Source organism: Ochlerotatus camptorhynchus, unplaced genomic scaffold, assembly GCF_037179485.1.
Source record: "Ochlerotatus camptorhynchus isolate MF236.1 unplaced genomic scaffold, CSIRO-AGI_Acam_v1.1 ptg000416l, whole genome shotgun sequence".
NCBI lineage: Eukaryota > Metazoa > Arthropoda > Insecta > Diptera > Culicidae > Ochlerotatus > Ochlerotatus camptorhynchus.
The window spans coordinates 443,014-469,518 of NW_027040902.1; the positions used below are offsets into that span (position 1 = coordinate 443,014).

The window sequence follows — 26,505 nt, forward strand, 5'->3', positions numbered from 1 at the left end:
GAGATTCGTCCGGTGGAAAGATTTTGGGCCATAATGAAGGCCAAAGTTCGAAAATCGTCCAAGGTGTTTAAGAACGAGCTGGAGTTGAAGAAAGAATGGATGAAAGTGACCAAAAAGGTCGGCTCCACCATTGCAAAAAATGTAATGAGGGGTCTTAAGGGAAAGGTGTGGGCTTTCAGCGATGGAAAGGAAATTGAATAAAGTAATTATGCCGAAACATAATCCATATGTATAAGTTTCAAGAAAATCCGACTTAAAATAAATTTTTGGCGAACACTTTTGTCTGGTGCATTTTTTTTCGAGTACAGGCCTTACAATGTGCAGACTTCTTCAGTATCTAGTACTCGAGTATTAAAACCAGACACTGAAGAAGTGTGCATATTGTAGACGAAATGCGCGTATCCGTCAAAGATAAGCAAATAAGGTAGTAGAATGAAATGGGAATTACTGATCCTTCTCTTTCTCTCTCTTTATACAAGTATTCTACTAAGACGCCCATATTTTTCATGATCTCTGAATAGCTAAACATTATTGTAGCTTAAATGCTGTTGAAGTGTTTTAAAATTTAATAACCTAACAGCAGGTAGTAGGTAAAAAAAACGCATAATTTGTAACGTTAAATCACGTTACTGTCTGTCTTGCAACTATTTACCAAAGATCAATTTTAGATAAGACGGGTAGTCGTAGTAGTACTAAAGACAACGCAATGTATCCATCAAACCAAAAAAAAAATCCATCTCCGTCCCAAAATCGTCACTGTCACTGTCAATGAGCTGACCTCTTTGGCCTTTTGTTTTCTGATTCCTTTTTCACACCAAGCGAACAAAGGGGAGACGAACTTTCTTTGCATGGAAAAGTGTAAGTAGGGCTTAGATCCAATTTTGGGTCTACTTAGCACAGCCCGCGCTGTGCCTCTCTTTTTCGAGCGGATTTTTACACAAAATGATGCCTTACCTTTCCATTTCACGGTGAAGTGACCACTTATCATTCACGGTGTAGTGATTTCCATTTGATTTACACGGCAATCACTTCGCCGTGAGTTCTCACTTCGTCTTCACCGTGAAGTGACATCCGTAATAAAGGCCTAAGAGTCACAAATTGTCGAGATATTGTCAAAAATCTAACACCTTTTCTTGGCTCCCAACTCGGCCAACTGATTCCGTCTTAACGCATTGAAACACCATTGAATTCACTTTGGCATACGGATGAAATTAGAAATCTCGATTACCTTTTCGAAGGGAAGTATCACCACTATCAGGTAGGGGAAATTTCCCCTATCTAATCGAAGTGTTAGCATGCGTGGGTGAGCTACCAGTTACGCCAAACAGACGATCAAATGCATTATTTACAAAAGCTGATACGTCCCTTCGGAAAAGTAATCTAGAAATGGAATGGAAAAATGGATGACTGGAGCGCTGCTTTTGTTTTTGAGAAAAAAAAAATGGTGACTGTGCGTTCTTATCGATTTTGCCTGGTAGCTTTTGAGCTAAAGTATCGTACCAATCATAAAATTGACTCGTTTACGCCGAAATCATGGGTAAAATGATATTTTCTGCTCGATAGGCTCAAAATCGACAATTAGGCCAAAGCAGTTCTCTACCCTATATCTCACTTGGTTCGAAACTGAGAAGTGAAACCGTGCCAAGAAAGAAGTCCACTTTCCAGAAAACTAATACAACCCGACGCTGTCAGCCGTGTTGAAGGACAGAGTTTCTTCAGAGGGAAATGATACATCACTCACAGTTGTGAAACTTGAGGACTATAGGGTTTCACAGAGCCATGGGGATTCGAAGCTGATTTCAAATTCATGGCAACATTGTAAATTGTCTAAATATGATTTAAACTTTAAACTGGAGCATGCCATTCGCTCATCCACAACTAAGGAGCTTTCCCATCAAAGATGAAAAAAGTCATGTCTAGTCTACAACTCATCGATATTGCAAATAGTGCACTTTGGAAAATTGAAGGACCCGCTTTCGACATTTTCTGTCCCAAGATGTATGGTGTAGAATGATGATGACGTAGCTAATTTTCGTATACAACCATCAAAGACGATAACAACGTCCTCCGAACTCAAGAGTGTATGTTATACAACTTTTGCAAGCATGACGATGAATGGTTTGCTTTATCGTAGACAGCTTTCGTTACTACGTGCGGAGAATTCATCAGTCTGGAAAATAATGTCCGCATCATACTTGTAAGAAGTATGCAAAACAGTGCTGCTACCATTAAGTACTCTTTTATCCCATGAACATATGATGGTGATACAAAAATTTGCATGTGATTTTTCGTGCACACGTTTTCAGTGAAGGTTTTTTTTTGTACGATTACTTAGAGGTTCAAAAAGTAAATGCAATCGCTATGAACGAAATCCAACATAAAATATTGAAAATGCCAATTGAGCCCCGGACTAAACGAATTCGACGCAAACAGAAAACAACTGTTACCCTTTAATCACACATCCGGCAGTATGCCGGAAAATGCCACGATAATGCCAAAGCACTTAACCGACCCATCAGCTGTCGTTCTCACTCCCACAGGATCCTTCATCAAAGATCCATTTGGAATGGAGCTCGGAAAAACCTTTACGCCCAGCTTTCGCAAATCTTACACGCATCAACGAAACAAACAAGTAACAAACGTGCGAGCATGTGCCTATGGCACATAAATCCGCATAATTGCCTTAATTTTCACTGCTCCGCCAGGAGTCATATGAACTTCCTGCGAATCCTGGCGCCGATCCCTTTATGATGGAGCTCTCGCGTATTGTTGAAGAGAAGCACTGAGTTTTTGGTTCAGGGCGTAAATGGCGCATACGTTTACGATGCGTGGGGGTGTATGGTTTGGAATATGTTGTTTCCCACACAGTAAAAAAATCAGAATCTTACTGGTGGTGTAAAGACCCATGCGTGAAAATTTGTATTTCTTATGACGCAAACTAACAACTTGCAACAAATATTGCTTACAAAACTAGAATATTTATAATATTTCATTAAAGGTCTCATAATTTTACAAGATCTTGAATGCAATCATGTGGGATATATGACGCTCCATTTATGTGCATCAATTGTAGAAATAGAACTTTACACTACTTTCTCGAACTGTGTATACATTCCACACATGGTGTGATCTCAGAGCTTACGAAAATGCCAGCCAAATTTTCAGGCGTTAACATTCCACCAAGGTATAATAAATATTCATGAATTATTCATATTCCGAACAACGCAACGTTTTCAATGACGATTATACGTTTATGTGTTTGACGTGTACACAGTTCGAAAAAGTAGTGAACAATTCACATAAATGGAGCGTCATATGTCGTACTACTAGTGGCGCCGTTGGTGTAATGGTAAGCGTGATTTTCTCTCACCCCAAATGGCCTGGGTTCAATCCCAGTTGGCGCCGCCGGGATTTTCTGAGGCATAACATCTCTGATCACGCCTTTCTTTGGAAGGGAAGTAAAGCCGTTGGTCCTCGGTTCATGAGTTGATGGGTCGATAGGTAGAGTCCAGGGCCCCACAAAGTCACTTTCAATCGAAAATCGGCAAGTGACGATGAAGCTGTAAGTCATCACTTTCAATTGAAAGTCATTCTGTCTTCTCTTCGAGCAGATCCCCGTCAACATCAACAGAACCGTTTTCGATCAGTTTTCATGCTGTTTGCTTTGGCTTGACTCGTGTTCATTTCTTCTTTCACTGTCAAATGGACTTACTTTTGCATTGAAGCGAACCCTAATAAACAAATACCATAAACAAACTGTATCCCGGATTGGTTTGGATGATACCCCGAACACGTTGTTAAGCTCTCTTTAATGGTTATTTTTTTAGGGATGCAGTTCGATCCAAATTCGCGCATATGATCTGTGCACGCGGATGACAAATTTATCACTGTCGGGAGGTTTGTTTACCCATCAATATGGGTATTTTTTAATCGGGGTGACGTCTAGAGATCGAAAATTGAGATGCGACGCCATTTTTAAATCCAAGATGGCGGCTTCAAGTTTAAGAAAAAGTGGGAAATACTGTCAAATACCTATCAATAAAGGTATTTCTGGCATCTGGATGATGTCTAGAGGATGAAAATCGATATCCGACGCCATTTTGAAATCGAAGATGGCGGCTTCCGACTTAAGAAAAAGTGGAAATATAGTCAAATACACATCAATATTGGTATTTTATTGTCCCCGTTCCGAAAATACCCATAACTTAGGTAAGAGATGAACCAGCCTCTGGCTGAAAGTTGAGCTAATAAAGATAACCTAACCTAACCCATATCTTAGGGTATTTGACACATTTTATGAAACATGATGGCCACTATCTTGGATACCAAATTGGCGTCGAATATTGAGCGCAGATGCCAAAGTCTTCCTCGTTCCGAAAATACCCATATTGTATGGTATTTGACACTTTCTGAATCCTGATTGTCGCCATATTGGATTCCAACATAGCGTTGGATATCGCTTTTTGGCATTTACGCGTTGTTCCCGTTCCGAAAATACTGTAACCTTGGATTAATTTGACTGTGATATTTTGCCACTAATTGAACATGCTCGCGTGAGGATCGAACCTAGAATGAATTTATTCAGAATTTACTTAATCCTTCTTACATAGCTTAGCTTGGAGACACTTGAAAGCACTCATGTATTATTATGTATCGGATCACCAATCAGCGATCGATACTGGAAAAGAGAGAGGACAGGGAGAGAGAATTCTGGAGAAGGCTAATTGCGCCAAACCAAATGCGCTTGACAACAACACGCTGTTTGCGCGTCGTCGGGTGAAATGTGACCCTAACACGTTTATTGTCGTGTCAGGCTTTAAGTCATCGAACTGCTTTATGAACTTATTTGCATTCGTTGCATAACGCAGTTCGATGGCGTTGGAAATCTACAGGGTGTCGATAAGTGTGGTCCTTGAGAATTTTGCGATATGTTAACATGTGCGATACACATGTCACAATACCAATATCTTGGGTATTTGACACTTCAGAAAACCAATGGCCACTATCTTAATTCCAAAATGGCGTATCGATTTTCAGCGTCTAAGCGTTCCGAAAATACCCTATTGTAGGGTATTTGACGCTTTTTCTGAAACCCGATGGCCATCATTTTGGATTTCAAAATGGCGACGGATATCGATTTTTGGAACCTTCGCGTCGTCGCCGTTCCGTAAATATCCAAATTGTAGGGTATTTGAGACTTTTCCTGACCCCGATGGCCGCCATATTGGACTTCAGAATGGCCTCGTTAATTTAATTTTCGTTTGATATAAAATGATATATTATTACTACACATAATCCAGATGCCATCCCTATAACGACGCGATGCGTGATAAGTCAAATGAGCCCCAAATTGAAGTAAAAGTGTAAGAAACGAAGGAAGCAGTTTTCAAGTCATTCATTGCGTCAATTGCAATAAGTCTTTGATTCAAATGAAATGAACTGAAGCACTTGACGAACGAAATAAGCGGTAGTCAAGTCATGTTTGAATGGAGGAATGTTGATCGTGACTCGATAACAAGAAAAACAATGACTTACACGAAAATGATATTGCTCGAAATGAAGCGATTCTGCGGAGAGTTAATTTTCATTTCTTTGTTTCGAAAATGCAGAGCCCTGGGTGGGGTTAAGGTGTTGGGAGCTCCCTCCCTGGCGTCGGTAGCATTGGTGCTCAGCACGGAAAACAAATCAAGAAAATAAATGTCGTGCAAGCTTACATTATAGATCGTGTAGAGTTATACGACATTTCATGAAACATTCCAAATATGCACACTTAGAAATACCTAATCTTACACGTGACGGAATCCATCTTTGACATAAAGGATGAGACGTAAACAAACATGTCATGTAAAATTAAGTGCTCCGAGACTGAAAAGTTCGAAAGTACGTTTGATTGAGCTGAATTTCACGTCTATTATGACTCGATTTTATGTCAAAATTGACGCTCGTATATGTCAGTCTCAGAGCACCTAAAGTTACATCAATTTTTGTAAGTGTGTGGTATGCAATTGTACATATTTTTAAACAACGTTTCGTGCGTGAAAAGGAAGTTTTCATTACATCACCAGTAATAATCAGATATTTTTTTCTGTGTAGGTGTACCAGATTCTTATCCCATGGAACCACGCATAAATTATGAAGTATTTTAAAGGATACAAGAATGTATAAATTGTCTCACAGGCTGTATTTTATGGGCTTTTTCATCGGGTATAAAAAAGGATACATATAAATTGTTCTTTGGAACCTATCCCTAGTGCTTTCCCCATTTTCTTTGATTGTCAATCACTATTTTAATCATAAAAACTGTTCAATTTAACGTCAAACGGACGGACACTTTCAGTCCCAACTGTTGAATTTGACTACTTAGCTCAGTGCTTTCTTCGGCAAGTTTTAAGCTCTAGCAAAATGTCCACCATGGTTGAGGCACAAGTTTACTAAATAACTTTACCGAAGACATGAATCATCTATCTTGTATCAATATCAAAATTTAATTGTGATTAATGTTGCTTCCTAGCCTTTCTTTTCCGGTTAGCATTGCACTGTATTTAAGGAGCACGATGATTCAGAAAACGTCGGGCCTTTTTAAATCGAAGATTTAAACAATCAGCAATTATGAAACGTGTATATCTCGTACTGTACGTTCCGTTTTTGGTAATTATCTGATTGGTTGGTCTTTGAAAGCGCCTAAGCTAGAAAGGTTAACAATCCGAATACGATGCCTCCAAAAAATGTGTAACGGCAAGTTTGCAAAGACATAACCTAGCCATTTCTTAATGAATTTCAAAACTTGTGGTATCTATAGAATTCCTAGGGTCTGTAGATTATTTCGAATGCAAGAGTATTGGAAATAGGGGCGTCTACTTTTTTTTAAAAGGATTTCTTTTTAAAGTAGACAACGGAACGGTCCTCCGTAAGATCCGAAACATCCGTAAAAGTGGGCCATCCACAAAACTGATCCTAGAGCTCCGCAGTTTTTTTTTTTTCGAAAACACGTGGAACGTTATGTAAGAAATAATTTAGGATCGTGACATAAACATGGACCGGATGGCTAGAAACCGTCATTGGGAAGATTCGGATCATCCGTAAAAGTAATAAATCTATAACACTGATCTTAGATCTTAATAATGTGATGGCGGTTTTTGTACCAAAAGTGATTTTCAGGTGATAAAAAATGTCAAAATGTCTGAAAATTAATCAAGATCTCATTGGAATTTCTACAATAATCCCATCTACAAAACTCCCTGAATCCCCACGAAATTCTTCAAATTCTAGCAGAGCTTCTGAATCCCCACGAAATTCTTCAAATTCTAGCAGAGCTTCCAAGAACTTCTACAAAATTCCTTGCTTTATTTGGAATTCGCTAAATTTGTACAAAGATCGGTAAACTGCTATAAACTCACTGCATTTCAAAGAAACTTCCTGATGAGAAATCTAAGGCATTTGTGAGGATAGTTGACCACCCACGATTTGTACAATTGCATATGCTATGCTAAATCTAAGAAATATGTTAGTAGAACTACATTTATTTATAAGGAGAATTTAGAAACTGTAACTTTAATTCCAAGGGAAGGAGAAAACCCAAAGCGATTTAAGAAATAAATTCAGTTCTGAGAATAATTCCATTGAATTTTTTAGGAGTATGACAAATGAATTCAAAGGTGAGTTCCGGAGAAGCATTTAGCCGAACTGTGTTTTTCCTGAGATAATTAATCTGAATTATCGGGCGAATATTAAGAGCGAACTCAATAGACTGCCCGAGCGTTCAAAGTTCTTCGAAAATTCTAAAAAGATACCAGCATGCTCAGAAACTATCGTAAACACCCAAGACTTTAGTATGATCATTCTTCTGGAAATATTCAACAGCTTAGGTTCCGATTTTGGTAATTATATGCTTGGTTGGTCGTTGGAAGCATCAAAGCTAGAAAGGTTAAGTGATGCTCTATTTTTCCTCTAACGGTTGGGACATGAGCACTAACTCTGGTCCTAGCCTTTTATTGCTTATGGCTATAGCGCCATTACTCGCTTTCTGAAAAGATAAGAGGGAAAGGAAAAACAGAAGGACAAATGGAAAAGGATTATATGTACTCTATGAACATAAACAATATTTTTGATTTGAAATATACAATATCAAAATTTCTAACGGAGCTGTTCACTACCCGAGTCTTGCCACTATTAACATACAAGGCATAAAAAGCAACAAGGACCAAAATGTTTTCCTTTGATTACTGAAAGATCTCGTTCCCCTAGTTTAAAGATGTCAGGACTAGGATTCAGTAGATCTTATACTAGTAACACACCTCGAAAAGTGAACTACCAGCGTTACTGGGTTGAAAATATAAAAATGGACAAAAAGGAACGAATTCATTAAGTTTAGCCAATTTAGCGTTAGCGTTAGCGTTAGCGTTAGCGTTGTTATGATATACTTCGTAGATTGGATACTAGCGACACTCACGTCTCTTCTAAAATTCTCAGTTAGACTACTTTCAGGAATAATGCTGGGGAGTAAACATTGGTTCCAATCTAAACAAGAGTAACAGAAGCATGACTGTCGCTATTCCCGGCCACGCCCATCTTTACCATAACTAGGGATAGGGAAGGAAATGTTGATATAGTACTTACTTAACGAGAGGTCACCGACTTAGCGACACCCTCATAAGTGCTACGGAATTGGAGGGTTGGGTAGGGTATTCGGTTAGGATTCACCTCAAGTTGGCGATGCAACCAAAAGTATGTATTGTTTATTTGTTGTTTATTTAATCTCTCGATAGCCAGCTATCGAAAGAACATATTCATTTTGTTTAGTGATCATGAATTTTAAGAGTCATGACGGAGATCTTGGGATTAAACCCATGATTTTCTGCTCAGTAAGCAAACACGATCCCTCCAGGGTCATCGAGCATCTCAGAACCATATCGCTTCGCGACAATACAGGGCTACGTTTTCGCTTGATATGCAAATAGTTTCCGAGGTTAATATTCAATATCAAATATACAAATGATGGTGGCGATTTATTGTGCTGTGGAAGAGCTTGGGATTAAATCCATGATTTTCTGCTCAGTAAGCAAAATCGATCCCTCCAGGGTCATCGAGCATCTCATAATCCACAGCGCTTCGCGTCAAAGTACGAATATATGGATGAACTATCTATTATTGAATAACTATTATTTACGATAATTACATGAAAGAAATAAAATATAAACTACAAACAAAACGTGACTACTAAAATCTCAAAAAGATATTCTCACAAATATATTTCACGCAACCAAGAATTTTAAAACCATTAGACGCTATAATGATACTCTGCACATGTTAGACACAAGAAGAGGCAAAAAAACAAGCGTCCGACACACAAAATCCGCCAAATCCACTTGCAGTAACAATCAACGATTCTACAAATCGCAAGCGCTCACGAATCATAAAACCGCCGACTGCGGCACTCTGAAATCGAAATTGACAGGTGCTATGCGTCAAACACCCGCCCTCCAATCTCCTCCCGCATCCAACATCACAAATCTCCATTACAACATCTAACGAATTCAAAACTCCGAAAATCACTCATCTATAGCAAGTGAGTGGAAGCAACCCTGCATGCAACCATTCTTCATGATACACTTTTTCTGCCTATATTTCTATTGGGCCTGTGGACATGCGTTAGCTTCGAAACTTCTAACCAAACTGGGAAAATTTTCAGATCACAAAAAAAAAAACTTGAAAATAAAACTTTCAAAGGTAAATACAAGTAAATAAATATTGATTATTTAACGCAAAAACGAGCAAGTAATATTGAATCTCTTGTATCGTATGCTAATGCTAATTGACTGTAACAAAAGTAACATGCTTAAATAAAATAAAATATTAATAAAATGATATGCAAAATTTACTAGAAGATCATTACTTTATTAGTGATAGGTTTGCTCAGTCTGCATGAAGCAGCCGATTTCATCAAGGAAGTTCTATTAACAACCAAGAATTAATCGTTTGAGGCATACTGAAGCATTAAGAAGGTAATATTTGTCACTATAGGAAATCATCATAGTTGCAAATATAAAGAAATTAAATATAACCCTTTGCTTCAGTATCGTCAACCTCCATGTCCATGGGGAGGGGGTATGCAATTTCAGCCTCAGCGTGCTCAACAAAAACTCTTCAGACTCACCATGATCACAGATAAAGGGAACTTTAAAGTACAAAAACATAACTGAAGACATCAAAAGTCTAAAACCAGAAACAAAAGCACTTGGATGACTATCTTGACGTTCCCACTCGATCTCAACATGTGAAAATTGTGCGCTCGATAAATTACAGTATGAACGTGGCTCTTCGAAAAGATGCCCAAGACAAAATTGTAGAAAACTGATAGATGGTATCGAAACAAGTGAAAAAATAAACAGGAACGAACTCACCAAATGAACGATGGTTTGCACGTGAAGCCAATACTTGAAAGACTGTTGCATCTCCTAATTCTAGCTTAACATTTCACAACATTCCGTCGGATCTTCAAAGAAGCTCTTGCACCTGCCTCCAATCAGAATCATCTGGCCAGATTGCCAATCGCCTAATAAAAGTTCTGATGAAAAGGATTATGATAAACGAAAACACTTTCGAATGCATTTCCAACCAATCACTTTCACTTTCTTGCACTAAAATTAGAAAACGCCAAGAAAAAATAAAACCGTAAATTTGACACTCGGAAATTTTTCGCGTCCACACAGAAGCAGAGCACACTTCGATCGATCGAATTCATTAAGTTTAGCCAATTGAACCTAAAGGCAGCTTGAAATGTGTTGTTGTTGAAGTCCAAATTGTATGACGAAGACCAACATGTACAAGTTCTGTTTGTGGTAGAGCTTGTACGGAATGTCTTCCCTTAATTTTAGATAAAAGATGTTCGGATGTAGACGATTTTTGATGTGCATTGGAAAGCCTTTTCATGGCCACTAGTCAGGTTCAGCGCTGCGCTGCGTCTCTACAATGAGACGAATGATGGGACATCAAGGACCCCATGTTTGATCTACTTGGCTTCAGAATACGTTGTCAGCAGCAAATAACAGGGAAGTAGAACTAGATAGATTGAGATGCAGCTCTCGCAAAACTTGTTCTGTCTTAGTTAACTCGTTGAGGAACTAGAAGTCGTATCCTGGGCCTGGTTTTGACTGCAGCAACAGCAACTGATTATAGAAAAAAAACCCACGGAAAAAAACGTCACGTTTGATCACACGCACAGCCTACTCTCGAAATCTTCACATATCTTCTCGCTTTATAAGCAACATAAAACAAATAATAAACTATACATTTGAAGCAAAATGTAATTTTTACGAAATTGTAAGCCGCATGTGCATGGTATCACTGTTTGATATCACAGCAAAAAACCCCCACCCCACGCATCCTGAATTTGTGATCGAACCAGTTCAGTTTCAGATGGATGAAATTTGACAGAACAAAAATTAAATGGTCAGAATTTTTCTTTAGAGAGTGAGTGGTATCGCAAACGTTAAAGATTCAACTTCAGAAAAATACATGACGTCATAAAATATAACTCTTGCAAAACACGATTTATATCACAATTTAATAAATATTCAATATTAACACCACATACCGTACCGTAACGTTATGAGCAAGTTTGCTGTTTTTCTCAACGCATTAAAACGGCAAATTTAGTGGGAAATTTATAGCACTTGAACCGTCGTCGACTACCCGGCCATTGTCAAGGCAGATCCTCAAAGGCACATTTTCAGCAATATACCCCAATCTGGCCGAGAGCAAGACATAACGCAACCGAACACACTAGGGGAGAAGGGGTTAAAATGCCCATGCTAAGGAACGCCATCTAAATGTTGTATAAACCTATTGGCAAAATATTACAATTGATATCCTTAACGAAAATTGCAAAACTCTTGTTTAAATTGATAAAGGCCAACAAAAAAATATTTTTGAAATACTGCGGGGCAAAATGCGCATACTGATTTCATGCCAAGGAAGCATATATAGCGGCTCCTGTGGTGTAGTGCTAAGCGTGATTATCTCTCACCCCAGCAGGCCTGGGTTCAATCCCAGTCGGCGCCGCCGGGATGATCTGAGGCATAACATCTCTGATCACGCTTTCCTTCGGAAGGGAAGTAAAGCCGTTGGTCCCCGGTTCATGAGTTTGATGAGGTGGTAGGGTCCATGTGTGGAAGCTGCCTCCCTGGCGTCAGTAGCATTGGTGCTCAGCACGGAATCGACGGAAAAAAGGGAACTTACATTTGTGCTTTCCACACTACAATCAACCGGTGGAAAATAACGATTTAAAATTGGCTCACTACTTGACTAGCCTATTGGTCCCAAGCAAATCGATTAACGTACCCCATTCTAGTCGAAATTCTAGTACTACACTATGTTTGTTTTGATTCGCTATGAAATTTGACAGATAAAATGAGGGGTTGGCAAACTGTGAGCGTGAGCATTATTTGTATAATAATTATGAGCACTATACAAAAACTAGTGTGACCATGGATGAACATGAGTGTTATTATACAAATAAGGCTCATGCTCATAGTTTCTAGTGCTAATAACTAATACCAGTCGAGCATAACATCGACCTACCGAGCCAAAAGATGAATGATGTACCTAGCAACTTGCATCAATCAAACCGTTAATTTTGGTAGTGTTCCGAGATACCAGCTCAATTTTATAAATTACAAATGACTTTCATCAAACAGATGTTTTTCTTCCATTCACATAGGGCCTTTAAAGTGCAACGTTCAATTTTACGCCATCATATCAACTAGCAGCTGAGATATAAGGGAGGTGCCTTTTGCCCGCAATGGGCATTTTATCTCCATTTCCCCTATAACACATTTGCAAACCATGGAACCACCATGGATGCTCGCGATGATGCGTTGAAAAATTGTGCCCTGCCATGCTGCAAACGACCTTTGGAGACGTTGAAAAATTTAGCTACCGCTTCGAATACATATATACATAGCAATGAAGTGGACTATTTATGGCTCTCACTGCTGGCACTGGCTGCTGCTTGGAAACTGCGGACTATTTCTGTGACCCCCATCTTTCTTTGGGAACTCTGTCATTCTGAAGCGCACTTTAAATTGCCGTTCTGCTGGAGCTGAATGGCAATTAAACTAAAATATGTATGGAAATTGTCCACGAGGAAAATGCATCAGTCCATTAGCAAATGTGTGCGTGACGGTGCATCGGATGGATTTGGTCGTTATGGTTGGTTGCTTTATTTTAAATGTATGAAAAAAAAAACGATAAAATTGTCTAAAACTAACCAAACTTACATTTTTTTTATCAGATAAAACCACACACTTAGGAGACGACATATTGAGAAACGATGTAAGATGTCATGTAAGAAACTTGAACTGCTCGAAAAGAGGCCATGACGGTGAACTGGCACGTTTTCTCACATACGCCCGTACGCGTTTGAGAGTATACGAATTACGTACTTACTTAACGATCCTGCGCACCTCCAGGGGTGCAAAGGACCTTTGTGAAAGATTTCCATCCTGGGCGATTACTAGCTTTGACCTTGACCTGTGCCCAAGTCAAATTTCGGTCAACGTTCTTAATTTCACTGTTTAGGCTCCACCGCCACGAGCCTCTGGGTCTGCCTCTGCTGCAATGTCCTGCTGGATTCCAGTCCAGTGCTTGCTTGCAGATTTCGTTTCCGCTCCGTCGTAGTGTGTGGCCGACCCACCACCTCTTCCGTTCACGAATTTCTGTCTCTATCGGCTTCTGATGGCACAAACCATGAAACTCGGAATTTGCGATCCAATTGTGGGGCCACCAGGCACGAATTATGTACCGCAGGCATCGGTTGATAAACACCTGCAGCTTTTGAGTGTTCTCCTAAGATACACGCATGTTTCACTGGCGTATAACAGCACAGACTTCACGTTCGAGTTAAAAATTCGGATTTTGGTGCGTCGACTGATCTGATTCGCTCTCCATACATTTCGCAAACTGGCAAAAGCTGCCCTCGCCTTCTTAATCCGTGCCCCTATGTCGCTCTTGATGCCACCGTCCGACGCTATCTGGCTGCCAAGATATTGGAAGCTTTCGACTTTCTACACTGCTTGCCCAGCTACCGTGAAATTGGTACGGTTTTCCGTGTTGACATCCAACAATTTGGTCTAGTTGACGTTGATGGTTAGACCTCCTCCAGAGAAGCGTACCACAAGGTCGTCAAGCTTACTCTGCATGTCAGAGCGCCGTTGTGCTAATAACGCAACATCATCAGCCAAATCGAAGTCCTTGAGATGCTCCATAGTAATAGGCTGCCACAGCAACCCACGGTTCGGTACACGGTCAACGGCTCCAACCATGATCTCGTCGATTACGATGAGGAATAGTAGTGGTGATAATATACATCCTTGCCTCACACCCGCGATTACCCGAATCGGGTCAGACAAAGCTCCGTTGTGCAACACTCTGCATGAGAAAGCCTCTACGAGTTACGTAGACATCAGTAATTTACATTTGTATTCGCCATAAGCATGAATGCTCCAATTAAGTGGAGGCGATACTGAATTTTCCCAGAGATGGCGCTGTTTCCTTGGTATACATCGTTGAAAGTCAGTATGGGAGAAAAGAAAAAAAAAACAATTATACCCATTAATTTCAAAAGGTAATTAAGAATTCACGTGTTCAAGAGCCATAGCAAAGATCTACCCTCTGGTACAACTTTTATCTTAATATTGTTTTATAACTAATCATGTTTGTATTGGAGCATGGAGTGGTTAACGATTTACATAGTTGGAGATGCTTAACGTCAGCAATCAGACTTAAAGTGTTCATTTTTTATACGACAGATGAGGAGATTTTTTTTTCCTTGATTTCTTGTCCGTCGATCTTGTTTTCCGTACTGAGCACCAATGCTATCGACGCCAGGGAGGCAGCTCCCACACTTGGACCCTACCTATCGACCCATCTACTCATGAACCGGGGACCAATGGCTTTACTTCCATAAAGAAGGCGTGATCAGAAATGTTATGCCTCAGAACATCCCAGCGGCGCCGATTGGGATTGAACCCAAGCCTGCTGGGGTGAGAGGTAATCACGCTACCACTACACCACCGGCACCGCTAGATGAGAAGATGAAAGTATAGGGTTGATAGTTCCGTTAGAGCGAGCAAAGGTCAATTTTGAGGAAGGCACGAATAGGGTTGATCATCTCCTTTACCAAACTCCACTGAGGGATGGTGAGTGGTATCTCATCCCCTGATAATTACCTAATAAAAACCAAGAAAATCAAGGAATATCATATTCAATGCTTGATGTTGCATTTTTGCAAGTTGAGCAAAAGTTACTCAAATATAAGGGTATTTCGATGATTTTGAGCCTATTATAAATTCAAAGTCTTTGAGTACATGCAAGAATAGTATAGAGTTAAGCTGAGCTTAGACAAGGTAAGTCATTGATCAACTAAGTTGAATTCAATTGGCTTGAAGAGTTAAGTCTGGTTCAACTTTTTCAATTCGAGTGAGTTGATAGAGGCTTTCATCAGCTTCCATTGTGGGTGCTATGGCTTCCGGTGCTGTATCGTCTGAAATAGCTTCAGGTGCCATCTCCATGCCAGCAGCGATACCAGTTGGTTCTTCCCGATTCGTTTCGATTACCTCAATGGCTCCAAGGTCAGAAGAAAGCAACTCGTCGGAATAGATCGAATCGTCGAGATCTATTCTGCGAATCACTTCCGTTATTGGCTGAAGCTCGCATGTATTTTCCGTGGGTTGCCATTTCCATCAATGCAATCTGCGCAATATGAAGTACACAATTAATTTCCGTCCGTAGAGCATCTACTAGTGAACGTTCCACCCCATCGCTCTACTCTACTCGCCCGAATTGCCATCATCAGCGGACGTCTCATCCCGCTGAAAGCATTGCTTGATTTTATTTTACCGCAGTGGACATCCCATCGCACTGTAATCTTGAATCAACGGTGGACATCCCATCTCTTCTCGCTCATCGATTTGGTTTCCCTCTAGACGGTTATCCCAACACGCCATAAACATTGATAAGTTTTCGGCTACTCTCCATGTTTAGGTGGTTATCTTAACACGCCTTTTTTTAAATAAGCAAACGAGATTCAACCTCGGGCGAATGTCACTTTTCACTCCCTTAAACGCGCGTGTTTTCCATGTCTTTCTACAAGCAATTGCTAGAAAGACCTAAAATGTTCATCCATTTTTTTAAGGCGGTCGTCTCGATCCGCTATGGAAACATCCAACGGGTTCCACTGTGCACTCCAGTGTATTCGATTTATTTGCCATTAACTATAATGGCAAACCTGGCAGGATCGCCAATGTGGAGTTCCGCTGGCCGCTCCAGCGGTTCGGAGTCGTCCGGCGGAATCGCTCTGCCAGTTGGGGAGCAACTTACCTATACGTGTGTCTTTGGCGACGGTCTGCGAGAGAAGAGGCCCGTCCGCTGCGCTACCGCGCTGACGAATGCTTCCGCTGTCGCTCTGGTGATGCAGATATGTGTTCGGATGCATTGACGACCCACATCTCCTTTATCGGGCAACACCTTTCCCAAAGAAACCACAAGTGAATTTGCTTTCGGTTAAGTGTATTATCCGGCATAATTTTTCTGCGGGCAGGATCTTAAAATTTGCTCAAGGAAAAACAAATATAATGGGATTAAAAACTAGTGTGTCATGCGTAAAATACAGAGTGACCCTCGAACCGGGAAAACACTCGGAAAAAAAACTGGGAATTTAAAGTCACCGGGATAAAACCGAAAGATGACAAATCAGGAAAAATATACCTCGTCCTCTCTCCGAAAACAATAAGAAGAACTGCTTAGAGAATTCACGCCTTCCTTCGGAAAGGAAGTTAAGCCGTTGATCCCCCCAGCTCATGAGTTGATGGGTCGATAGGTAGGGTCCAGGTGTGGGAGCTGCCTCCCTGGCGTCGGTAGTATTGGTGCTCAGCACTTAAAACATGATCGGCGTGGTCAGAGATGTTATGCCTGAGAACATCCCTGCGGCGCCGACATGGGATTGTACCCAGGCCTGCTGGGGTGAGAGGTAATCACGCTTACCACTACACCACCGGCGCCAACTTCCAAGGGTGAGGAGGATTCCAGGATTCGTGAAAAATACCAAGTGAAGTGAATTTTGAGGATACAATTCCAAAATAATTTTGCGAAGATCTATGCAGCCATTCCATAGCAAATCGATATAAAGGGTGATACGGTCAAAATTTGGTCAATATCAACTTGACGTATTTCTTTCAATTTTGCATTTAAAAAACCTGAACACCCCTCATTTTGAAGGTGTGTGTGTGTAGAATGTTGCTCCTATTTTGATTTTGGAATTCACTCTTCAGTTGTCAAAATGCCGTCCAAGCAAGAAGAGCAGCTACTCGCACGCAAAGTTGGCAAAATCGCTAAAAGTTGCCAAATCAACCGTTACAAATGTAATTAAAGTGTTTGGGGAACGTTTGTCGACAGCCAGGAAGTCTGGATCGGGGGGAAATCGAAAACCGGAAGCCGCTGAGACGACAAAGAGAGTTGTCGGTAGTTTCAAGCGAAACCCTAACCTCTCTCTCCGAGATGCCGCAAATAAGCTGGGTGTATCGTCTACAACCGTGCATCGAGCCAAAAAACGAGCCGGTCTATCGACTTACAAGAAGGTAGTGACTCCAAATCGCGATGATAAACAAAATACGACGGCCAAAGCGCGATCCCGGAGGCTGTACACGACGATGCTGACGAAGTTTGACTGCGTGGTAATGGACGACGAAACCTACGTCAAAGCCGACTACAAGCAGCTTCTGGGACAGGAGTTTTATACGGCAAAAGGAAGGGGAAAGGTAGCAGATGTTTTCAAGCACATGAAACTGTCAAAGTTCGCAAAGAAATATCTGGTTTGGCAAGCCATCTGTACCTGTGGCTTGAAAAGCAGCATTTTCATAGCTTCCGGGACTGTCAACCAAGAAATTTACGTGAAAGAGTGTTTGAATAAACGTCTGCTGCCTTTCCTGAAGAAACACGGTTGTTCCGTACTGTTTTGGCCGGATTTGGCATCGGTAAAAAGGCCATGGAGTGGTACGCCGCCAACAACGTGCAGGTGGTTCCCAAGGACAAGAACCCTCCCAACACGCCAGAGCTCCGCCCAATTGAGAAATACTGGGCTATTGTCAAGCGGAACCTAAAGAAGACCAAAAAAAACTGCTAAGGGCGAGCAGCAGTTCAAGGCAAACTGGCTTTCTGCGGCGAAGAAGGTGGACAAGGTGGCTGTACAAAATCTGATGGCAGGGGTCAAGCGTAAGGCCCGGCAATTCGGATTTGGAAAAGTGGAAGCCTAACTGAATATTTTTCCTGAATTTTATACTAATTGAACTTGAAAAAGAAATTTAATTTGATTTTTTAAATAAACGATTTCACCGATTTACACGCGTTTTCCCTTGACCAAAATTTGACCGTATCACCCTTTAGTGGTTCTCAGAATTTCGTAATAATTGATAATTTTGTTCCTTGTCGAAAAATATTAGACCCGTATTTTTTATATTTTCTCATGTTGAGGTGGTCCAAAAAATCGATTTTTTTCTATTTTTTTTTTTTTCCAAAAATGACATTTTTTTAAAATAATAACTTTTGAACCACTGGGCTGATTTGTATTATCAAAATATCAAACAAAAGGTTATTAAAAATAATTTTAAAAAAATATATAAAAAGATTTAAAAATTGGAGTTCTGCATAGAGGAACTTTGATTGTATTTGTTTTTTTTTATGGTTTTCATGACTTGTAGACAATGGGCGTAACACGTTTTTATATTTTTCTTTGAAAATAAACAGTTTCGGCTTGGCAGTCTGGCAATCACTCAATCAGAACAAATTAATTTTGTAATTTGTACCTACGTTTCGGCTCTGTTAGCTCAGAGCCGAAACGTAGGTACAAATTACAAAATTAATTTGTTCTAATTGAGTGATTGCCAGACTGCCAAGCCGAAACTGTTTATTGTAAAACCTCACAGTCGAACACTCCAACACAATTTCTTTGAAAATTTAGGCTTTTCTGCACTACATATAAAAATCAGCGATGTATTTTTCTTCGTTTTTGAGTTACGATTTGTTGAAATTATCATGTTTAAAAATTTCACTCATTACTCCAATACGACTAGATTACCCTGCGTCCCCGTTGATACATATCAAATGTAACATGGTTACATTACTTATTTCAATTTCTGATCCTAGCTAGACTAGATTATTTTTTGGGAAAAATAGAAAAAAGCGATTTTTAACATTTTTAACATGGAAATGGTCACCCTAATGAGAAAATAAAAAAATGCGGGTCTGATATTTTTCGATAAGAAAAAAAACTACCAATTGTTACGAAACTCTGAGAACCACAATATCGTTGTGCTATGGAATGGCTGTATAAGGAAATGCCGAAGATAATTTCAAGTGCATTTTGAATAGAATTTTAAGATAATTTTAATGAGAATTCCATGCAATTTCCAGAAGAATTTAGAGGAGAACTCCAAGATAATTTTGAGCAAAATTTGAAGACAACTCTCGGTGGGTGTATTTCCCCTGCCCGATGATGTTGGCAGGGAAGGAAGATCACAATTTTTGCTTACAAAATCAAATAAGCTCTTTTCAATTGTAGGTCGAGAATATGAGGTGAATTGCATGCGAACTCCACGGAGAAAAAAAAATTGAAGCACTAGTGATTTTTTTATTTCTTCGGTTTGTTTTTTTTCCGTCGATCTTGTTTTCCGTGCTGAGCACCAATGCTACCGACGTGCCAGGAAGGCAGTTCCCACACCTGGACCCTACCTATCGACCCATCAACTCATGAACCGGGGACCAACGGCTTTACTTCCCATCCAAAGGAAGGCGTGATCAGAGATGTTATGCCTCAGAACATCCCGGCGGCGCCGACTGGGATTGAACCCAGGCCTGCTGGGGTGAGAGGTAATCACGCTTACCACTACTCCACCGGCACCGTTTACTAGTGAATTTTTAGAAAGAGGTTCAAATTCGAAGAAAATCTGAGGTAGAATTTTAAGATTTTTTGGAGTGTTCTACAGAGAATTTAAATTTATTTTAGAAAAACTCTGAAAATATATAAAGGAAATGAATGTAATGTCGGCCTAAAAGGCCATAATTTGGGCTCATACATAAATTCAGCAATCGACTAAATTTTCAATAGCGACCAAAAATATCCATTTTAGTACCGTCCCAATGACGAGTTCATCTAGATAAAATTGATAAATAGCAGATTTTTAGCGATGGGCCCACTATTAGATCCATAGGCCAACATAAGAGCTATTTCCCCTATGTACCCTGGGAAATTTCCAAAATTTCGGGAGAAAAACGGGATAAAACCGTGAAATTGCTAATCGAGATTTGCTGGTCACCATGAAGATGGAGGAGATCTGAATGAATGTATGCCCCTAGGGCTGTATTCGGAAGTAGTCAGAAAAATACTAGGGTGAGAGCGATTAAGCAAGCCTTTTTTTGAAGATTTATATCGAGGTGGTTGCAGTTTCCTTCACAAGTCGCTTTCAATCATAGTAACACCCCGGTTACTGCTTGAACTGCATACCTGGCGTTTAACACGTTTAAATGTGTGTATTTAAAAAAAATGCGGGTTCTTCTATCTTTTTTGCATTCGAACACTTTATACAATTTGAAACTGTACTGGGTTAGAGGTCCATGTGTTATTTAATAAAAAAAATAGCCAGAAAGCACTAATATATAAATGAGGAAAGTAATAGTTGAAGGGGTTGTGTTGCAAAAAACAGGTAGGCATTGCACCTGTAATTTTTTTAATTGCTGAAAAACAGGGGATATCAGGGAATATTGTTTTCTTCCTTGAGTCGATACTCTGAATCCTTTTTTGTCTTGAGAATGCTTAAATAGAGCGACTTCGGATGTGAATCTAAATGCGTATATACAGTTGTGTTCAATATAATAGCAGCGCATGCCGAGTTCCATACAAAATGGTCAATTTTGACATGATGTAACTTTGTTAACTTATGATCAATTGAGCTGAAACGTTCGCCACAGAAATACAAATATGTTCAATTTTACGATTACAAAATACCAAATTTTTGGAAGCACCTGTTGGAAAGTGAGACACTCAGCCCAGTGGCAGGTGCGTAGGCAACATGTTATACCGTGACAGCGGGCCCAGCACAGAAAAATAAACGATTTGAGCCCGGGACATGCTGCCTACTGTCAAACGCTGCTGTTGGTATAGGCCTTGTCAATGGCCTGGAGACACTAGGTAAAATAATAATAAATAATAGCAGTTTTTTATTTGAATTTTTATGTACTGCAAATATTTTGAACATTTTTAACTATTATGTTTATTTGTTAATTAGGTGGAGATTGTTAGAATTTTGAGAAATATATAATTTTAAATCTCAAAATTGAGCTGAAATGCTAATTATTAGTACTGCTATTATTTTGAACAATTTTACCTAGTGTCTCACTTTCCGGCAGGTTCTTCCAAAAATTTGGTATTATGTAATCGTAAAATTGAACATATTTGTAGTTGTGTGGCGAACGATTAAGCTCAATTGATCTTAAGAGAACAAAGTTACAACTTGTCAAAGTTGACCATTTTGAATGGAAATCGGCATACTCTGCTATTATATTGAACACAGGTGTAGATATATATACCACACATGATATGCAGTGTCAGGTGTCAGTGACATGTGATGGCCAATAAACGCAGAAACTATTTCCATCGATTAATTGTGGATTGCTATTTTTGGAACGTTAAACCAAAAATATCTCTACCTTCCCTTTCCACCAGCCCTTTTCTACTACTTTCATAGCTTATCTTTCATGGCTACTTATAAAGCTATAAAAAAGTTCGCTATGAATTAAAGCAGCTCGATGTATATCCTTGTTATTGCATCAGTTTCGATGGCACACTCACGTATATTGTATGTAGGGTTTAATTACGACTTCCAAAATACCATTAACTATTATCGTCAGCATGTATTAGGGCATCGTTTGGTCAAAATTGAACACCCCTGACGATAATCGATAAAGGTATAGCTGTAGTCGTAGTTTGTCCTATATTACGCATTGTCCACTACACTATACAAATAACCCTGTTTGACCTTTGCAAAGTTTGGTGCACTTATTCCTTATAAAACCATAAATAAGTGCGTCCATCCTAATCTAATCTAATCTTATACAAACGCAGCCAGTACGAGAAAGCATCCTGGAAAATGATTAGGTTAGATAACGCATAATCATTTTTCTTGTCAACATTGACGTATGCAGCATATCTGGGATAATGAAATAAACACAAAAACGCCCAGGCCTACTGCGTTGCATTTGGCGCAAAGGTGATTCTGTGAAATGATTCGAGTTGAAATAAATATATTAAAACAGCTATGCATTTCGTGTATCTACAGAGGTGGAAGGATGCGTGGACATACCGTACCAAACGCTCCGAATTATGTAAGAGTGAGTTTAACAATCATATGTGATGTAATGAATGGTTTATATAATTTAGTATAATTGAAGGATCTCAACAAATGTTCCCCAAATTCCTTAATTATAGATAAAAATGGAATGATGTGTGTGTGTGTGTGTGTGTGTATTCAATCTAACCCCCACTGGCCGGCAGTGGTATTATGGAAGAAATTTGCTTACAACAATCCTTGATGTAATAATTTAAAGCAAGTTTAGTCCGGGAGTTAGAAGGCGATAGCTCTACTGCAGATTCAGCAACCCATTTCAGAATGCCTGGTAATTCACGTCCATTCCGAGGTTACTTTCACATACAATAAGCCCCGCATGTAAACACTACCGTTATCATATATGAATAATGGTACTGCAAACACACTTCCAGATTTCAAAATGTGATGTTTCGAAATCTGGCGCGTATTTAGTAATATATGGAAATATGCATTTATGATTGATTATAAATCAGATGGATCTCACCAAATTCTGCCTCCAAAAAAGGACCGGTTTGTTCACTCGCGGTAATCGAAAAAATCTTCCGCGTTGTTTTTACAACCCAACACGACATTTTGAATCACATTCGAAGTTTTTCATTTGCACCGAATTTTTGCTTGACACCTCATTCGCTTGCATCCTCCAGAAGGCAGAACGCCAGCACCAAGAAAAGAAAAAAAATACCCGGTAAAACTCTTCTTGGGAGGGAGGCAAAGCACCATAAACAAGCGAAATGAAAAACCGACCGACGAGACACCACAGCAACACAGCTACTCGAACCAAATTCTTGTCCCAGATTTTTCACGTTAATTACAATATCACTAAAAAAAACTTCTTAAGACGTGATAGATCTTTATTTACACTTATCCTCTCGCGAAAACTAATATTTGTTTGATTTGGTACAATTAAAAATATGCGAAAAACAGATGAAATCAGCGCCAGCGAAAACAAAAAATTATAAATAAAAATGGAATGATCTCACCAAAATTGGTCTGCTTGACTGTGATTATCAACTTTTCCGGACTTTTCCATTCCACGAGCCATTCCAGTAGCCCTTTAGCTGCTGTCCTCCGTCAAACGCTTTGTCTTCATCACACAGTTCGCCCGGATCTTCATTTTACCGCGTTTGCCAATCAGCACTAACTGTAGTTCAACCACCTCTTTTCATTTGAAACAAAAAATCACTTCACGGCTTGCAAACCGACCCGAAGGATCAAAGAATGTGTCGTCGTAGCGATGTTCTTCACAGATCATACTTTTCACACTGGCCAAAAGGAAAATGTTCGTTTGAACTTTATGTAAAAGATTTACAGCGCAAGAAAAGTGTGTGTGTGATGTTTTCCATACATGCTTGAATTTGCAATTCAAATGTGTGTTTTAGTTTCCATAACGCGGAAATATTAAAATGGAGGTTCAGGATTTTTTCAACCGCAAGCATTTTCGACTTCAGTATCATAACGTCATCATAACAGTATCGAATGTAAATATAGTACAGACTTAGAAAGCTCTCAGGAATCAATCTCACTACCTCCGGCATCGTTTGTCGTGCCTTTACTGGCTATGCCACCTGAATACCCAAGAGATGATCAGCCTTTTTAAGGTGGCATAAGTATTTAATGTTTATTGACAGGACACAGAAAAGTGAACAATCATGCATCCTTCCTAGAAGTCAGCCAAATGTCGTTTCTCATTACATATGATGCCGAAGATATGTCACAACCAGATCATCTCGACTGCTACCGTGTCAAAGCATATCATAGCGAATGAACAACACAACGGAAAACAGAGCTGCTTCCGTGTATGACCACAACTTTTTTCCATGCTAGTCGCCAAATGAAAGAATTTCCTTCTTTGTATATCCCACATAACCAAAACCAGCAGTCACCGACAAAGAACAAAATGCTACCTGTCGGCAGCGTTTTCCACTGGACGGCAAACACATACTCATACATACATGGCTCGGGATCATGGTGGATATAATAGTGGGTGGTGCAGTGGCTCAACTCGGAAGTATGTAGGTCGATAGTCACTATTTTTAGAAGCGTATACAGGCCGAACGGGAAAAGAACCTAGCCATTAATGAGGACATTTGAATTTCGACAACAATGACCGTCGACGTATATACTCCTTTTTTAGTTGGGGCACTAATTAACCAGTCCGGGGTTGGAACGATGGCAATGAAAGGAACCATTTTCATAAACGTGGGAGTCAATTATCACCCGGCTGTGAATCGGAGATAGCGATAATTGCGGTCGGCGCGCCAAATGAACATGGCCAACTGTGGAATTAATTTGAATGCTGAGATTGAGTCCTCATCGTTTATTGTTGAATGCTTTTGCTGACAGCAGTTGAGGCTAGTTACACATTTTCAATTAGAGCTATTTCAATTTGACAACATGAATGGATCAGTGATTACAGTGTAGTTCCAACATTTAAAAGAGCATGGAGTCATGTAGGGAAAATGGGGGTTAAACGGACATCTCAAACAGTTTTTCCTCTGTTCGGGGCATAAAACCACTGCGACCAGTACTTTGATCTATTGTATCTAATTGAAAGGTCCCGCTATTTATACCTTTCGAAAAGTGAGAGCACCAAAGGCACGCCCATTAAGTCAGTCAAAATTGGATTCCTTAGCAACAAAAATAAGCAATGACACCGATAATTACCATGCATCAGTACCCTAGTCTTAACCACTTCAAACTAGGGAACAACGAATAGAAGATAAGGAATCACTAGAAAACAGCATTCTTGGTCAAGACAGCGTTACCTTTAGAGCGATTCCCTACGAATTCGCAAACCGGTTTATGTTTGTATTTTTTTGATTTGGTTTAAAATTTGCAGAAACGTTCCTTATGACCGACTATGCCATTTTGCATCTTCATATAGATAATTTGAATTCAGCCTTATTTTTGATATCATAAAATATCAAGCTTATCTTTAGAAATTTTTTACTCGAAAACTGTTTGCCCGAAAATTTTCGGAAGATAAGTTTGATATTTTATGATACCAAAAATAAGCCTGAATTCAAATTGGCGATATGAAGATGCTAAATGGCAAAGTCGGTCATAAGGAACGTTTCTGCAAATTTTCAACCAAAATAAAAAAAATACAAAAATAAACCGATTTGGGAATTCGTAAGGAATTGCTCTTTATTACATCCACCAAAACCTCTGTAAGACTAGAGTCAGCTTTAACTAATCATGTTTGTGTTACTTCATGCGTGAAGTTAACGATTAACATAGTTGAAGATGATTAACGTCAAACATCAGACTTCAAGTGGTAATTTTATATGATAGGAGATGAAAGTATACAGTTGATAGTTCCGTTAGAGTACGGCAGCGTGAAAATTACATATAGAGAGTAGAAAACGAGGTCAATTTTGAGGAAGGTACGAATCGGGTTGATCATCTCCATTACCACTCCCCCTTCCCAATAAGGAAAATTGTGTCCCATTCGAAGCATTAACTCAGGTGGAGGCTCAATCGTTTCTGACAAGTTTCCCTTCTCCTTTGAATTTTCGGAAGAGTTGACCCTTTCGTGAATTATATCGCTGCTATTACCCCGTTCACATTACAGCCTATATCACGTAATATAGGCTGTCTTGCAATGAGCACTCATAAATAGAATTTCCAGTGAAAACTAGATGTATGAGTGCTCATTGCAAGACAGCGTATATCACGTGTTATACGCTGTAATGTTAACGGGGTATATGATTCGGAAAGCAGCCAAATTCCAACTGACTGACAACTTTAGTAGTATCCTGTCGGCAGATTTCCGCAGTCCCCATTTGACACAGATGCATGTTAATTAGATCATCATCGAAACCCAATTTCTGGCGAAGACTGACCTGTTTTTATTCAGAACATGAAGCAACATTTTAAGAGTTTGACGTCTTTTGGTGCTTCATAGACAACTTGTTGATTGGTACAGTTTGGAGCTGCTGAACCTCCCAGGAAGTTCTGGATTTGGATTCATTTTTTCCTTTCTTCGTCACCATCGCTAGAGTTATTCCTCCTACTTCGGCTATGACTGTTTGTCTCTATGCGGGTCCATCTTTTTAGTTAAATTTGGAAA

At 39.6% G+C, this 26,505-nt stretch overlaps 2 protein-coding genes across 2 annotated transcripts in view; both read left to right on the forward strand.

Moving 5' to 3' along the window:
* igl (igloo) overlaps positions 1-26,505 on the forward strand; it is a 354,198-nt gene that overhangs the window by 164,266 nt on the left and 163,427 nt on the right. The gene's annotated exons all lie outside the window — the stretch shown is intronic.
* LOC135711025 (uncharacterized) overlaps positions 15,262-26,505 on the forward strand; it is a 267,172-nt gene continuing 255,928 nt past the window's right edge. Inside the window, exon 1 of the mRNA XM_065233769.1 lies at positions 15,262-15,317. The gene's annotated coding sequence lies outside the window, so the exon portion shown is untranslated. The remainder of the gene's footprint in view (positions 15,318-26,505) is intronic.